General features: G+C 45.6%; 1 protein-coding gene across 6 annotated transcripts in view; it reads left to right on the forward strand.

Moving 5' to 3' along the window:
- KIAA0556 (KIAA0556 ortholog) overlaps nucleotides 1-16,288 on the forward strand; it is a 233,770-nt gene that overhangs the window by 8,286 nt on the left and 209,196 nt on the right. The window lies entirely within an intron of this gene.

Genomic DNA, 16,288 nt, shown 5'->3' on the forward strand with positions numbered 1-16,288 from the left:
GTAGCTGGAATTACAGGTGTCTGCCACCACACCTGGCTAATTTTTGTATTTTTTGTAGAGATGGAATTTCACTAGGTTGGCCAGGCTGGTTTTGAACTCCTGACCTCAAGTGATCTGCCCACCTTGGCTTCCCAAAGTGCTGAGATTACAGGCATGAGTTACTATGCCCAGCTTCTTTTTGTTTTAATCTGAAAAAAGGAATATATTATCTGCCTTTAGAAACTTCATAGTATGGTGAGAAAGCAGACATAAATAGATGACTACATTTCAACATGGGAGTCCTTAGAAGATAATATTTGTAGAGGTCTTCCCCTTTCCCAAAGCAATGTGGCCGACTGCCTGCTATTGTAAATAAAGTTTTATTGGAATGCAACTACACCCTTTCACATACATACAGTCTGTTGCTTTTTCTTGAGAGTTGAATAGTTGTGAAAGAGACTGGCCCATAGGTCAAAAATATTTACTATCTGGCCCTTTACAGGAAACGTTTGCTGACTGTTGCCATGGAGGATCTGATTTGATTCCTGAGACAGCTCAATGGGATACTCTGATTGTGTCTGTTTTATACCACACATCTAGTAGGTAGTAGAGCCAGGACTCAGTCGAATAAGGCCTACACTTGTTAGTATGTTATGGAAGGCCCATCTCAGCCCTGTCACTGCCAGGTTCTCACACCTGGAGAGTAAGTCTTTGGGGCCTGGCCACTGGGCTGATGGAAGAATATACATTTTGAAAGGCACCCATTTTGACTACATTCCCAGCTCCCTCAGCATCTGGTCCCATGACTGCTTCTCTGTTTCCAAATGGGAGTAGGCTAATGCAGAGCAATGTGGTTGGTTGCAGGAAAGAACTTGACACTGTTTGCAGAGCACTTTATGTAAAAGTAAGAAAGTATGACTACTGATGTCCCATGGGGCTTTGCAGCTTTAACAATTGCCCTGTAGGCTGGGCGCGGTGGCTCAAGCCTGTAATCCCAGCACTTTGGGAGGCCGAGGCGGGCGGATCACAAGGTCAGAAGATCGAGACCATCCTGGCTAACACAGTGAAACCCCGTCTCTACTAAAAAATACAAAAAACTAGCCGGGCAAGGTGGTGGGCGCCTGTAGTCCCAGCTATTCGGGAGGCTGAGGCAGGAGAATGGCGTGAACCCGGGAGGCGGAGCTTGCAGTGAGCTGAGATCTGGCCAGTGCACTCCAGCTTGGGTGACAGAGCGAGACTCCGTCTTAAAAAAAAAAAAAATTGCCCTGTGGATCATATCACCTTGAAGTAGAGAATTTCTCTAGGAAATTAGCTCCCCTCCAGCCTCATCTTTTTAGACGCTCGCCTACCTGCTCTCACACCCAGAGGTTTTATACTGCACTATACAGCGTCTATCAATATGTTTTTACATATTCAAAAACAGTGATTTCAGGCCAGGCGTGGTGGCTCATGCCTGTAATCCTAGCACTTTGGGAGGCCGAGGCGGGAGGATCAGTTGAGCCCAGGAGTTTGAGATCAGCCTGGCCAACACAGTGAGACCCCATCTCTACAAAAAATTGTTAAAACTTATTTTGGCATGTCGACAGATGCCTGTGGTTTCAGCTACTCAGGAAGCTAAGGTGGGATCACCTTAGCCCAGGAGGTTGAGACTACAATGAACTGTGATCATGCCACTGCACTCCAGCCTGGGCAATGGAGCAAGACTCTGTCTCAAAAAAAAAAAAAAAAAATAGTGAGGTCATGGTGGCTCATACCTATAATCTCAGCACTTTGGGAGGCCAAGGCAGGCGGATAACTTAAGGTCACAAGTTTAAGACCAACCTGGCCAACATGGTGAAACCCCGTCTCTACCAAAAATACAGAAATTAGTCGAGCATGGTGGCAGCTGCCTGTAATCCCAGCTTCTTGGGAGTCCGAGGGGGGAAAATCATTTGAATCTGGGAGGCAAAGGTTGCAATGAGCCTAGATGGCGCCACTGCACGCCCAGCCTGGGCGACAGAGCAAGATTCTGTCTAAAAAAAAAAAAAGAAAAAAGCCAGGTATGGTGACTCACACCTATAATCCCAACACTTTGGGAGACTGAGGCGGGCAGATCACGAGGTCAGGAGTTTGAGACTAGCCTGGCCAACATGGTGAAACCCCATCTCTACTAAAAATACAAAATGTAAAATTAAAAATAAAAAATTAGCCAGGTGTGGTGGCGGACGCCTGTAATCCCAGCTATTCAGGAGGCTGAGGCAGGAGAATCACTTGAACCTGGGAGGCAGAGGTTGCAGTGAGCCGAGATCATGCTGCTGCAGTCCAGCCTGGGCTAAAGAGTGAGACTCTGTCTCAGAAAAATAAAAGAAGTAATTTCACATAAGAACCTGGACTTCTCAGTCTCTTGATAAACAGGGTGCTTTGGGCCCTCAGCACTTCCTTGTCACATAGCTCTGGTCCTCTAGCACTGAACAGTGGCCACTCCCTTGACCTGGGACATGTGTCGATGACCCCTTCTGGTTGGTATTACCTGTCATCTGGTGCTCACTTCTTCTATTGAGCATATTGGCCTCCTTTGCAGGCATCTGAGATTTCAATCCCAGCCCAAGACACTTGGGAAGGTTGGCCATCTCTGGAGTACACCATTTCTTTCCCACCTCTCTGCCTTGCCTGTGCTGTGTTCCCTGCCAGCTGTGCCGTTCTTTCAAGTCACTTCCACACTGTAAATTGCAGTGACCAGCACCACCTGCAGAATTAGCTCCTCCCCGATGGCGGACCCCATAGCTAGTCATGCATGTGTTGTATCACAGGAACGGGCTCCATGTCTTTCTCCCTCTTTGAGGGTACAGACTCACTTCTTTCCTTTGTATGCCCAACACTGGCACAGGCAGATCCCATGAGTGTTTGCTGGGTTGACACTGTAACCAGGAAAGAGATTAACGGATTTATTCCCTGGTGAGTTGCTGGACAGTCTCCATAAAGTAGACAGAGGAAAGGGCCTCGTAGCCAAGCTTCCAGGCCAAGCTTCCAGGGACCGTGGTTGGATCCTTTTTCTCTCTCTCTCTTTTTTTTTTTCTTTTTTTTGAGACAGTCTCGCTGTGTCACCCAGGTTGGAGTGCAGTGGTGTGATCTTGGCTCACTGCAACCTCCACCTCATGGGTTCAAGCAATTTTCCTGTCTCAGCCTCCTGAGTAGCTGGGACTGCAGGTGCCTACCACCATGCCCGTCATTGTTTTTTTTTTTAGTGGAGACAGGGTTTCACCATATTGGTCAGGCTGGTCTTGAGCTCCTGATCTTAGATAATCCACCCACCTCGGCCTCCCAAAGTGCTAGGATTACAGGCGTGAGCCACCTCGCCCAGCCTGGTCCTTTTTCTCTAGTGGATATGTGTGGTTTCCCCAGACAACCCAGTCCTCATACCATTCCCGCTCCTAGCTACCTGTCCTGTCCCCCGCAGCTGCTCCCCGTACTCTCCCATTAGCATTCCTGTCCTAGCCCAATTTCCTTTCCTAGTGATCGCTTTCTTTCCCAGCTCCCACTTCGCTTCAGAGCCCACCGCTGCCTTGACCACCCTTAGCAGTGGACCCTCTGATTTAACATGTCCTTTGGGGAGAGGAAAGTTATGGGTAAACGTAGTGCCTAGCAGGAAGTCAGAGCACTACAGATATCTGGTCACCTGCAGGGCCCACCACACTTTTCTAAACTCTAAGTGAACCTGCAGTGCAGTGTGGTGTGTGTGTGTGTGTGTGTGTGTGTGTGTGTATGTGTATGTTTTTCCCCTGCAATGAGTCCCAAACTATTTAGAAGCATTTCATGAACTCTCTAATATCCCAAAAGTTAGAGCTAGAAGGGACTTGACAGATCTAGCCTAGGGTCCCATTTTGGGGACTCTGAAGTAGCTCAGAACCCTGAAGTTTCCTTGCAGTGGTCACAAATGTAGAGGCCTGCAGGGGCCAGGTAATGGAAATGACTGTCCTGACCAGAGTTTATTTCCTTACACTGCTGATGTCAGTTTCCAACACCTAAATACACACTGCATACCTAAGAATATTCTTCAGTTTCATAAAGAAATCTGTTGTTGGCCAGGCATGGTGGCTCACGCCTGTAATCCGAGCACTTTGGGGTGCCAAGGTGGGCGGATCATGAGGTCAGGAGATCGAGACCATCCTGGCTAACATAGTGAAACCCTGTCTCTACTGAAAATACAAAACATTAGCCGGATGTGGTGGCAGGTACCTGTAGTCCCAGCTACGCGGGAGGCTGAGGCAGGAGAATGGTGTGAACCCAGGAGGCGGGCTTGCAGTGAGCCAAGATCACGCCACTGCACTCCAGCCTGGGCAACAGAGCAAGACTCTGTCTCAAAAAAAAAAAAAAAAAAAATCTGTTGTCAGCCAGGGGCAATGGCTCATGCCTGCAGTTCCTGCACTTTGGGAGACTGATGCAGGAGGACTGCTTGAACTCAGGAGTTTGAGACCATCCTGGGCAATATGGCAGACCCCAGCTCTACCAAAAAATGTTATAAATTAGCTGGGCTTGGTGGCACATGCCTGTAGTCCTAGCTCCTTGGAAGGCTGAGGTGGGCGGATCACTGAAGCCCAGAAAGTTGAAGTTATTATGGTGAGCCATGATCACACCACTTTGACTCCAGCCTGGCCGACAGAGGGAGACCCTATCTCAAAAAAATAATAGCAGTAAGGCCGGGCAGGGTGGCTCACGCCTGTAATCCCAGCACTTTGGGAGGCTGAGGCAGGCAGATCACAAGGTCAGGAGATCGAGACCATCCTGGCTAATATGGTGAAACCCTGTCTCTACTGAAAATAAAAAAAAAATCAGCCGGACATGGTGGCGGGCGCCCATAGTCCCAGTTACTCGGGAGACTGAGGCAGGAAAATGGCGTGAACCTGGGAGGCGGAGCTTGCAGTAAGCTGAGATCACGCCACAGCACGCCAGCCTGGGCGACAGAGCGAGACTCCGTCTCAAAAAAATAATAAAAATAATAACAATAACAATAATAACAGTAGTAATAATAATAGGACCTTCCCATAGGGATGCTAGGCGAATCCTATGAATTCATCCATCTAAAACCCTTAGAACAGGGCCTGGTGCTTGGTAGCCTCTCAGTACAACTCAGCTATGTGGAGAAGGAACACATCTCCTTTCCTTAGGATTCTGGGAGATCTCATGCACTACTTCCAGCATTTATCAAGGCAGATTGGCAGATCATTTTTGGGAGATGCAAATACTCAAAAGACACTTTAATTAGGGTACACATATACACCTGTGCACGTTTTCACAAGTGCAAAGTCTTCACTTGTACACTATGGGGAGCTGGGATGGTTGGATGAGGCTGGGTTGGAGTGCAGAGTGGGAATGGGTTTAGGAGCTTGTCTGATGGATACAGAGGTAGATTAAAATATATTTCAGCCTGGGAAGTGTGTTGACACATAAGCCGCTGATTAGATTAAAGAAGTGTAGCATTTACTTATCTTTACTATTTCAAATGGAAAAAAAATCAATATTTTCCAATTATCTTCACTGGGGTATTAAACTGACTTTGTCATATTTTGTTTCACCATCCCAGAAAGAGCAGGGGGAAGGGGTTGGGAAAGCACATTGCAAGAGCAGAGCAGATGACGTCTTCACCGCAGTACATGGTCATGCCTCCCATCCCTTCCAGCATTGTCTGTTCAGAAATTCAGTCATTCACTCGTTCATCCATTTCAGAAATTTCTACTGATGCATACTCCATTCTAGGCACTATTCCAGGTGTGGAGAATTCAGTGATAAGCCAGACAGCAGCCTCTGGTTTCATGGGGCTTATTTTTGGTTGGGTAGACAGACCACAAACATATTAATAAGAAAATGTCAGTAAGTGCCATGCAGAAGGTTAAGACAGGGAGGACTGAGGGCTGGGTCCCTCTGGAGAGATGGGTTGTTTTAAGCTGAAATCGCATTGCTAAGAAGGATCCCTCATAAGACCAGGGCATGAGTGCTCTCGGCCCAGAGGAGAGGGCCAAGGCCCTGAGGCAGGAAGGAGTCTTGGGTCTATGGAGCAGAAGAAGGATGTGGGACTAGGTGCTGTGGCGCATGCCTGTGGTCCCAGCTACGCAGGAGTCCACTTGGGAGGATTGCTTGAGCCTGGGAGGTCGAGGCTGCAATGAGCTGTGATCACACCACTGCAGTCCAGCCTGGGCAACAGAGCAAGGTTCCTTCTCTAAATATAAAGAAGAAAGACAGTAGGGCTGCAAGGAAGAGGGAGGAGAGGTCCAGAATATCCCATGGGCCAGGCCATGCAGAGCCTGGTCAGAATGGGGCTCGGATTCTTTTCTACATGCACAGGGAAACATTAGAAGGTCAAGCAGGCAAGTGGTAGGGTCTGGTTTTTATATGGCTGCCATAGGAAAATCCGGGCAAGAGTGGAGGCAGGGATACCTACTAGGTGGCTGTTGAAAAAGTTGGTCATGCGTGGTGGCTCATGCCTCTAATCCCAGCACTTTGGGAAGCTGAGGCAGGTAGAATTGCTTGAACCCAGGAGTCCAAGACCAGCTGAGCAACACAGTGAGACCTCATCTCTACTAAATTAAAAAAAAAAAAAAAAAAAAAAAAAAAAAACGCGCTGTGGTGGCATACACCTGTGTCCCAGCTACTTAGGAGGCGGAGGCAGGAGGATCACTTGAGCCCAGTAGGTTGAGGCTGCAGTGAGCCATGATCATGCCCACTGCACTCCAGCCTGGGCAGCAGAGCAAGACCCTGTCTCAAAAAAATAAATAAATAAATAAAATAAAACAGAAAAAAAAAGTCCAGGGGGAGTTGACGGGGGCCTGGTTTGGAAAGAGGGATGATAGGAATGAACAGACTCCAGATCTATTTGGAAGCCCAAGTTCCATTGAAATGGCTGTGATCCATGAATAGTCAGCAGTTTATGGGAACTAATAACTGCTAAGTACTTACTGTATGCAGGGTGCTGTTCTGAGTGTTTTACATGTAGTGCCGTAACCCTGACAATAGACTTAAATGGAGTTAGGACTAATAGAACTCCCAAATGGGTAATGAGTAGCTAAGTGAGACCTGCTGACCCAGAGCCTCCCCTCTCAGCCACCACGCAGCATTGTCCCCAGGCTGTTATCTAATTATGAAGCCCGAAGCTCGTGGAAGAACACATGGCTAAGCATTTCTAAACCAAGCAAATGTGCGTTAACAGTGTGCAGGTTATAAATAACCATTTCTGTCTGCCAGCTGCTGTTTGGATTTGGAAAGGAAAAGAGGATCTTAGCATGACTTGTTTATCCCAGGTAATTTGGTAGTAAACAGGGCCCCAGAAGTCAAGTTACACATAAAATGCAAAGGAAAAGTGACAGGGGTTTTGTATCAGGCTTTCCATGAAGGAAACTTAAAGGATGTGGAACTTAAAGGCCCACATCAGCCTGGAGGCACACATGGGGAATGAAGAGAAGGGGGTTGCAAAGCCAGTGTCTACCTGGCTGGCTTTCTTTCTCTCTCTCTTTCTTTTTTTTTGATGGAGTTTCACTCTTCTTGCCCAAGTTGGAGTACTGGCACGATCTCGGCTCACTGCAACCTCCGTCTACTGGGTTCAAGTGATTCTCCTGCCTCAGTCTCCCTAGTAGCTGGGATTAAAGGCATGTGCCACCACACCCGGCTAATTTTTTGTGTTTTTAGTAGAGACAGGGTTTTACCATGTTAGCCAGGCTAGTCTTGAACTTCTGACCTCAGGTGATCCGCCCGCTTCGCCTCCCAAAGTGCTGGGATTACAGGAGTGAGCCACCACGCCCAGCCCTATCTGACTTTCAGTCGTGCTCTTTGTCTAATAGATTTATGTTGTTTTAGTGGGATGTCCTTAAAGAAGTCCCCTCAGAACGGGTCCATGGCATCAAGATAAAGAAATAACAGGTGTCCGGGCTCAGTGGCTCATGCCTGTAATCCTGGCACTTTGGGAGGCTGAGGCGGGTGGATCACTTGATGTCAGGAGTTCGAGACCAGCTTGGCCAACACAGTGAAACCCCGTCTCTACTAAAAATGCAAAAATTAGCTGGGTGTGATGGCATGCCCCTGTAATCCCAGCTACTTGGGAGGCTGAGGTGGGAGAATCGCTTGAACCTGGGAGGCGGAGCTTGCAATGAGCCAAGATTGCGCCACTACACTCCAGCCTGGGTGATAGAGTAAGACTCTGTCTCAAAAAAAAAAGAAAAGAAATAATGTGAAAGTCAGGCGTGCTGCTTCACACCTGTAATCTCAACACTTTGGAAGGCAAAGGTGGGAGATTGCTTTGAATCCAGGATTTTGAGCCCAGCGTGGGCAACATAGTGAGACCTCCGTCTCTATAAAAATAATTTTTAGCCAAGTGTGGTGGTACATGCCTATAGGGCCAGCTATTCTGGAGGCTGAGATGGGAGAATGGCTTGAGCCCAGGAGTTTGAGACTGCAGTGAGCTGTGATCACACCGCCATACTCTAGCCTGGGCAACAGAGCGAAACATCTCAAAAAAAAAAAAAAAAAAAAAAAGGAAGAATGGGAAAGTGGGAGATTTTTCCATTTGTCTGCCTAGTTATTATGTACCTAGTTGGAAACTAGAGGCCTGATTTTTTTAGCCCGTACAGAGCCTTAAAATTTTTTAAATTATTCATCACCATTTAAAAATTAGAAGACTAGATTTATTTACCACTTCTATGGAAAATCTAATCCAACAAAACCAGGTCCACCTTTCTGAATGGAAACCAGCAGCTGTTCTTTTTTTCTTTTCTTTTAAGAGATGGAGTCTTGCTTTGTTGCCCAAGAGCTGCTGCTACCTTAACCTCCCAAAGTGATAGGATTACAGGCATGAGCAACCATGCCCCTCCTGGACAGCTGTTCTTAGCCTGCCTTGTTCCCATCCTGCTACCTTCCTTTGTTTGCCTCACTCCAACACATGTCTATCTTTGTGAACGTTGTAGGTAGAAGCCAGAATCAAGGTTCAGGAAGCCGGCTGGGTGTGGTGGCTCACTCCTGTAATCCCAGCACTTTGGGAGGCCAAGGCGGGCAGGTCACCTGAGGTCAGGAATTCAAGACAAGCCTGGCCAACATGGCAAAACTCAGTCTCTACTAATACAAAAATAAGCCAGGCATGGTGGTGGGCGCCTGTAATCCCAGCTACTCGGGAGACCGAGGCAGGAGAATTGCTTGAACCCGGGAGGCGGAGGTTGCAGTGAGCCAAGATTGCGCCACTGTACTCTAGCCCCAGGCGACAGAGTGAGACTCTGTCTAAAAAAAAAAAGGAAGTTGAAATGGGGGTAGGGGAGTAGGGGTAGTAATGACACGAGGTGCTCTCCTTCCTGGACTGGAAGAACTGTGTGCAGGCAGCAGGGTAGGGCAAACATGCTGAGCACTGGGTCAGCCGTTAGACTAATGGGTTGCTAACCCTTCCTTGCTTCCTTGCTGTGTGACCGCGGGCAGTTTGCTTTGCTTCTGTGACCCATGTGGCTTTGTCATTGCAAATGGTAGGAAATCCCAAGAGCTATCACCCAGGGAAGAAGCTGACAATGGCAGGTGCTCAGAAAGCACTGGAAAAACTGACTCCCAGTGAAATCGGATCGGATCCTCAGACAACCCATCTTTATCTTTTTTTATCTTTTTATCTTTTTTAATGCACCTTCCTTTATCTTTTTTTTGTTTGTTTTTCCCTTCTCATCTTCTCTAGCCATTTCATAAAAACTTTGCCCTCAAGTAAATGAGCAGGTCACCAATAACCTATTGGCTTCACTAAGGAGCTGTTGTTTCAATTTCCAGAAACCATGTTTTGTCATCATTTCATTCTTCTCTCTCACACATTACTGATTGATCTCTTAAAAGAAGGCAGTTTGTCCTCCAAAATTACTGTGTTCTCTTTCCAGCAAGCTTTGGGGTCCTGAGGTTCACAGAGGCTCCTCCATCTCCCTCTGACAGACCGCCTGCCCCATCTTAGGCCTTGGATGGGAGAGTCTATCGCATTTCTCATTATGTTATGTTTTTTACACATTTAAATCAGCCTTTGGACATTGCATATTTTTCATTTGTTTTAGCTTTTTGAATAGGAAATAAATCCAAATAGATAATTCAAAAATAAAAATAAGACCAGGCACGTGGCTGACACCTATAATCTCAGCACTTTGGGAGACTGAGACAAGAGGATCGATTGAGCCCAGGAGGCTGAGACCAGCCTGGGCAACATAGCAAGACTCCATCTCTACAAAAAAGTAAATAAGCTGGATGTGGTGGCACATCCTTTTGGGTTTTTTTTGCTGTTTTGTTTTTGTTTTTGTTGTTGTTGTTGTTTGAGAAGAAGTCTCCCTCTGTTGCCTAGGCTGGAGTGCAGTAACGCTATCTTGACTCACTGCAACCTCTGGCTCCCAGGTTCAAGCGATTTTCCCACCTCAGCCTCCCGAGTAGCTGGCATTACAGGCATCTGCCACCACGCCTGGGTAATTTTTGTACTTTTAGTAGAGACGGGGTTTCACCGTGTTGGTTGTCCAGGCTGTTCTTGAACTCTTGACCTCAGGTAATCCGCCCACCTCAGCCTCCCAAAGTGCTGGGATTACAGGCGTGAGCCACTGCACCCAGTGGTGGCACACCCTTGTATGCCAGCTATTCAGGAGGCTAAGGTGGGAGGATCGTTTGTGTCCAGGAGTTCCAGGCTGCAGTGAGCTATGTTCACACCACTGCATTCCAGGATGGGCAACAGAGCAAGACTCAATCTCTAAAAGATAATAGTAATAGGAAAAGAAAAATAAAAACAATATAAAAAATACACATTAAGAAGTCCCTCACATGGCTCTCTGGGTAGTTCTTTATGCAAATAGAACCAATATGAGTATATATTTTGATCTTCCCTTTTTCTTAGAGAAAAAGTTACATACAACATATACTTTCTTGTCTTGATTTTTTTCACCTAAAATATGACCGTCTTTTAAGGATTTATGAAGAGTAGAATATAAGAAGCTTGCTCATTCTTTCAGCTTTGTAAGGTTCAATTACGTTGTGTAGATTCATCATACTTACTCAGTGACTTATTATTTCTAATATTTGCTATTGCAAATCATGATACAGCAAATACCTTGTGCATACGTTTGTTTCCTATCTGTGAACACATTTCTTCACAGCTGATTCCTAGTAGTGATATTGCTAGCTTAAAGGAAAAATGCATTTGTGCTTTTGAGGGATTACAGGCGTGAGCCACTGGGTCTTGTCCCGGTAATAAGAAATAAGTTTTTTGAGACCAAGTCTAGCTCTGTTGCCAGGCTGGAGTATAGTGGTGCAATCTCGGTTCTCTGCAACCTCCGCTTCCTGGGTTCAAGTGGTTCTCCTGCCTCAGCCTCCTGGGTAGCTGAGACTATAGGCACATGCTATCACACCCAGCTAATTTTTGTATTTTTAGTAGAGATGAAGTTTCACCATGTTGGCCAGGATGGTCTTGATATCTTGACCTCGTGATCTGCCCACCTGGGCCTCCCAAAGTGCTGGGATTATAGGTGTGAACCACCACGCCTGGCCGGAAATAAGTTCTTAATCCAAAACTCTTTTGTGTTGGGGAGGCCCTTACACTGGATTTCTTTACCTGCAGATTTCTATTGAGTTCCTTTTATTCTCCAAAACCTGACCTTCCGTGCCAAGGCTGAGCATTTTACCTGACTCGATGGGCGTGAGGGTCTAATGTCAAGCCTGCCTCTGCACATTTGGTATTTTCTGCCCCTTGCCGTCTTCTAGATCTTTTCAATAAGCCATCTGGCTAGAAGGGAGCTCCACCTTCACTGGGGAATTCTTTCCTTCCACTCTCTTTATTAATTGCTGTGGGACTCCAAAGCACATTAAACAGCTGCATCCCAGAAGAGTTCCTTACTTGGAACTTCCTCCTCAGCACATGCTTGTACTGCCTTTGTTCTTGTGCCAGCCTTTACTGACCTGGCCAAGGGACAGTTAGAGTCTAGTGCTTAGGAGTGCAGGCTCAGGAGCCAAATTGCCCAGATTGAAATTAAATCTCTGCCACTCACTAACTATGTGGTATTGGACAAGTTTCCTAATCTCTTTGGGTCTCAGTGCCCTCATCTGCCAAGTGGGATAATATAGTACCTATTTCACAGGGTGGTTGTGAGGAGTAAATGATTTGATGTATGTGCTTAGCCCCGAGCCCACGGTGCCTGGCACGTAGTAAACCCTGACTACAGGTGAGCTCCCACGGTAATGGCGGTGATGATAATGATGGCAGTGGTGATGATGGTTGACAGTGACAGTGAGGGTAAAGTCAGTGGTGATTACAGTGACAGTGATGATGATGACTGTGACAATGATGTTGATGGTAATGATGATGACGGTGATGATGATGATTAAGAGCGCACTGAGCCCTGCCACTTAACAAGCTACATTTTTGTGACCTTGAGCAAGCAGTGCAATCACTTACCCTGTTTGTTTCTCATTTCTTCATTGTTTTGTACCAATGGGAATAGTACTATTCATCTAAAGCAAGAGTCAGTTAAACAACAGCCTGTGGGCCAGATCTGGCCTATCACCTGTTTGTTTGTTTGTTTATTTTAGACAGAATCTTGCTCTATCTCCCAGGCTGGAGTGCAGTGGTGCCATCTCAGCTCATTGCAACCACTGCCTCCCATGTTCGAGCGATTCTCTTACCTCAGCCTCCCGAATAGCTGGGATTATACGCACCCGCCACCACACCCAGCTAATTTTTTTTATTTAGTGGAGACAGGGTTTCACCATGTTGACCAGGCTGGTCTCAAACTCCTGACCTCAGGCAATCTGCTCACCTTGGCCTCCCAAAGTGCTGGAATTACAGGCATGAGCCACCATGCCCAGCCCCCGCTTTTTTTAATTTTAAATTTTTATCTTTATTTTAGATTTGGAGGGGTGCATGTGCAGGTTTGTTACAGGGTATATTGCATGATGCTGAGGTTTGGGCTTCTATTAACCCCATATAGTGAACCCATATAGTGAACATAGTATCCAACAGAAGTTTTTTAGCCCTTTCTCCCTCCCGTTTTCAAGTCCCCAGTGTCTATTGTTCCCATCTTTATGTTCATGTATACCCAATGTTTAGCTCCCACTTGTAAGTGAGAATTTGTTTAAAATAAAGTTTTATTGGAGCACAGTCACACCCATTGATTTGCATATTGTCTATGGCTGCTTTTGCTACAGTGGTGGAGTTGAGTAGTTGCACCAGAAACCTTGTGGTCTTATGACCTTATGGCATACATAGTGAAAAATGTTTACTGTCTGGCTCTTTACAGAGAAAGTTTGCTGACCTCTGGTCTAAAGGAGTGGTTGTGAGGATGCAGGAGATGATGCCTCTGCCTAGAAACTCGCCACATTGTAGGTGTCCAATACAGTGGCCCTGCATCAACCAAGCATTGAACTTTTATGAACTCAATGCTGGGCTCTTACCTCCACCCCCACCACTCTCCTCCCACCTGAAGAGGATAAATAGAGGGAGTGATTACAATATGAATAGTTTAATTAGGAATATCATGAAATTGTGTTCTGCATATGTATTTTTATCATGTACTATACATTTCCATATGCATCAAATATGCATGCATATTAGTCTACAGCAGTAGATATAAAAAGCTATGTCCTGTAGACCGTACTTTACGGGTTGCTTAAGACTCTTTATCAAGGGTAATTTTGGCACTGATTTTCCCTTTGCCTGATGACTTCAGAAACTCACATCCAAGGAAGATGCGACTCCCCTCTAAATGGTAGCGATGAAGATTATCTTCATCTAGAGCAAAGTGTCAGAATGTGCTAACCATTGAAAATGAATCCTATGTGCAGATAAAACCTTGCTGAAATCATAAGTGGGAGAATAGTATTGTAGTTACAAAATTCAATGCAGTCACTTTTTTTTTTTCTTTTCCCCAGACAGACATCTGTTCTATAAAGTGAAGTACACATGTATCGTTTACATTTGGCCTTATTTATTGCTTCATAGCTGAAGCAGGCAGGTCACCTTGCAAAATGCAGAGGAACACCCCCTTAATTTTGCAAGTGGCATATATTGATATTAATGTCACCTTTTTCCACTTCCTTCTTTGAGTTGTTGTGAGAATAAATGAGATATAGGTAGGAAGATGCTCAGAGAAGCTAAGTGCGGTAGACAGGCACAGTGTAATCTGGTTACAGCGCTTCCATCCTTGACAGGCAATAGCCGTCTTCGCATCGAGCTAATCTGGAAGAGAGAGAGAGGCTCAGTGATGTGAGGACTGGGCCAACCAATCTTCTAGGGAGCTTGGATAATAAATGCTCTTAATTGAGTGAATTCTCTTCATTAGAAAATAAGCAAATTATTTTCCGATTTAATGAATTAAAAAGCTTCTAATTAACTCCAGTAGAAAGATTTGCTTTTATGTTTTATTTTATTTTATTCTTTTTGTTTTGTTTGTTTGTTTTTATAGAGACGAGGTCTTGCTATGTTACCCAGGCTGGTCTTGAACTCCTGGCCTCCAGTGATCCTCTTCCCTTGGCCTCCCAAAGTGCTAGGATTACAGGCATGAGCCATGACATCTGTCCTGCTTTCACATTTTAGTAGTTAAGCTCGGTGTTCTTTGCATTAACGTAACTGGACAACTGAATGCAGGTCTCATGCTTGCTGCTTGCAGAGTTCAATTAATAAGAGTGAGGTCTCGTAATAAGAAAGTGAATTTATTAACCAAAGCTAGTAAAGGGGAAGTGGTCGGATTCCTATCCAAAGTAACCACTTCCATTTTGCGGGAGAAGAAAACTCCAGTTTTCCCTTACAGGAGTGAGCCAGGCACAGTGGCTCCCTCCTATAATCCCAGCACTTTGGGAGACCGAGACAGGCGGTTCACCTGAGGTCAGGAGTTCGAGACCAGCCTGGCCAACATGGTGAAACCCCATCTCTACTAAAAAAATATAAAAATTAGCCAGTGGGCACCTGTAATCCCAGCTACTTGGGAAGCTGAGGCTGGAGAATTGCTTGAACCTGGGAGGCAGAGTTTGCAGTAAGTAGAGATCATGCCACTGCACTCCAGCCTGGGCAACAGAGTGAGGCTCCATCTCAAAATAAATAAATACATAAATAAATACACAGGGAAAACTTGATAAGGAAGGCATGCAGGAATTGGGCTGAGTACTGTCTGTGTGTCTTGTTCTGGTGGCCATCTTGGGTCCCAGTCAACCTGGACATTGGGCTGGCATCATCTCAACAATGGCTGGGTTGTTAACTCACCACTGTGAAGTCATCTCTGGAATTTTGCAGCTGGGTCTCCAGGCTTGATCCAAGATTAGCCCCTGGAACTTCTAAAAAGGCACATAGGCAAATACTAGTATACAATTAGAGAAATGTGAAGACAGTATATACGGCCCTAGAGTCTGGCCATGTCCAGTGGTTCATCCTAGGCCTTGGCTCTTCCCTTTATTCACACTTGCTTGGCAAAAGCATCATCCCTTGAGCTTTATCACCAGATGTGACCTCTCCCCTACCCCTCACTCACGTGCAGACTGACTAGAAGTGACCATGTCCAAAGACATGTATCTTCTCTGAGACTCAGTCCCCATTGCCTTCCTCTTGCTAAGCTGTCACTAAGCATTTTTTGCTCCTGTCTTCTGAGTGCTCTTACCTAAGGGGACACTGGTTGTGGCATTTTCACAAATAGCCACCGGGGAGTGAAGTTGGGCAGTTTAGGAGATACATTGACAATAATGCAGTGACTCTTGTTTTATATTTTCAAACCAAAGCAATCTATTAGTTTAGCATCAAGGCATTCTTTTATAATGGACACTTGCATAAAAGTTGTGAAAACTGCATTGGAAACAGCATATTTAAACATTATGATGTCACTCTGTTGAATTTATGCAGACCTTCAAATGTTAGTCTTCTGGCTCTCCCAGAAAAGCAACAGTTCTCTCTGAAATTGCCCATGATGTGAAATGCAGGTGATTACCACTCATTCACATCTGCACTGTCACCTGGGTGGTGGATTTGGGGGTTTGGTGCAGCACGTTGGTATGCTGTCAGCGAAGGTTATGTGTGTGCACAGAGGAAGGCATTTTTGTGGAAGGCATTTTATGTAATTCCAAACAATTTAATAAAAATGTAATTCAAAAGGGGAAACTACAGTCCCTAGGCCCTTTCAGAGTACAGATAATGTTCCAGATTAAAGGCTGGAGCTTTGTTCATTATAGTCAAATAACATAAGTGTGTGAATTACCATTTTCCTTGCCATTGGTCTATTTCAAAAGTGTGCCATTTTCCCATTATAATAATAGGCTGCATTTTCTTAAAATCATTTGATTATGATTGGTCCCGTCTATTCAGTTTGCAAATAAAAAGCTT

This window comes from Trachypithecus francoisi, unplaced genomic scaffold (genome assembly GCF_009764315.1).
Source record: "Trachypithecus francoisi isolate TF-2019V2 unplaced genomic scaffold, Tfra_2.0 Lachesis_group10, whole genome shotgun sequence".
NCBI lineage: Eukaryota > Metazoa > Chordata > Mammalia > Primates > Cercopithecidae > Trachypithecus > Trachypithecus francoisi.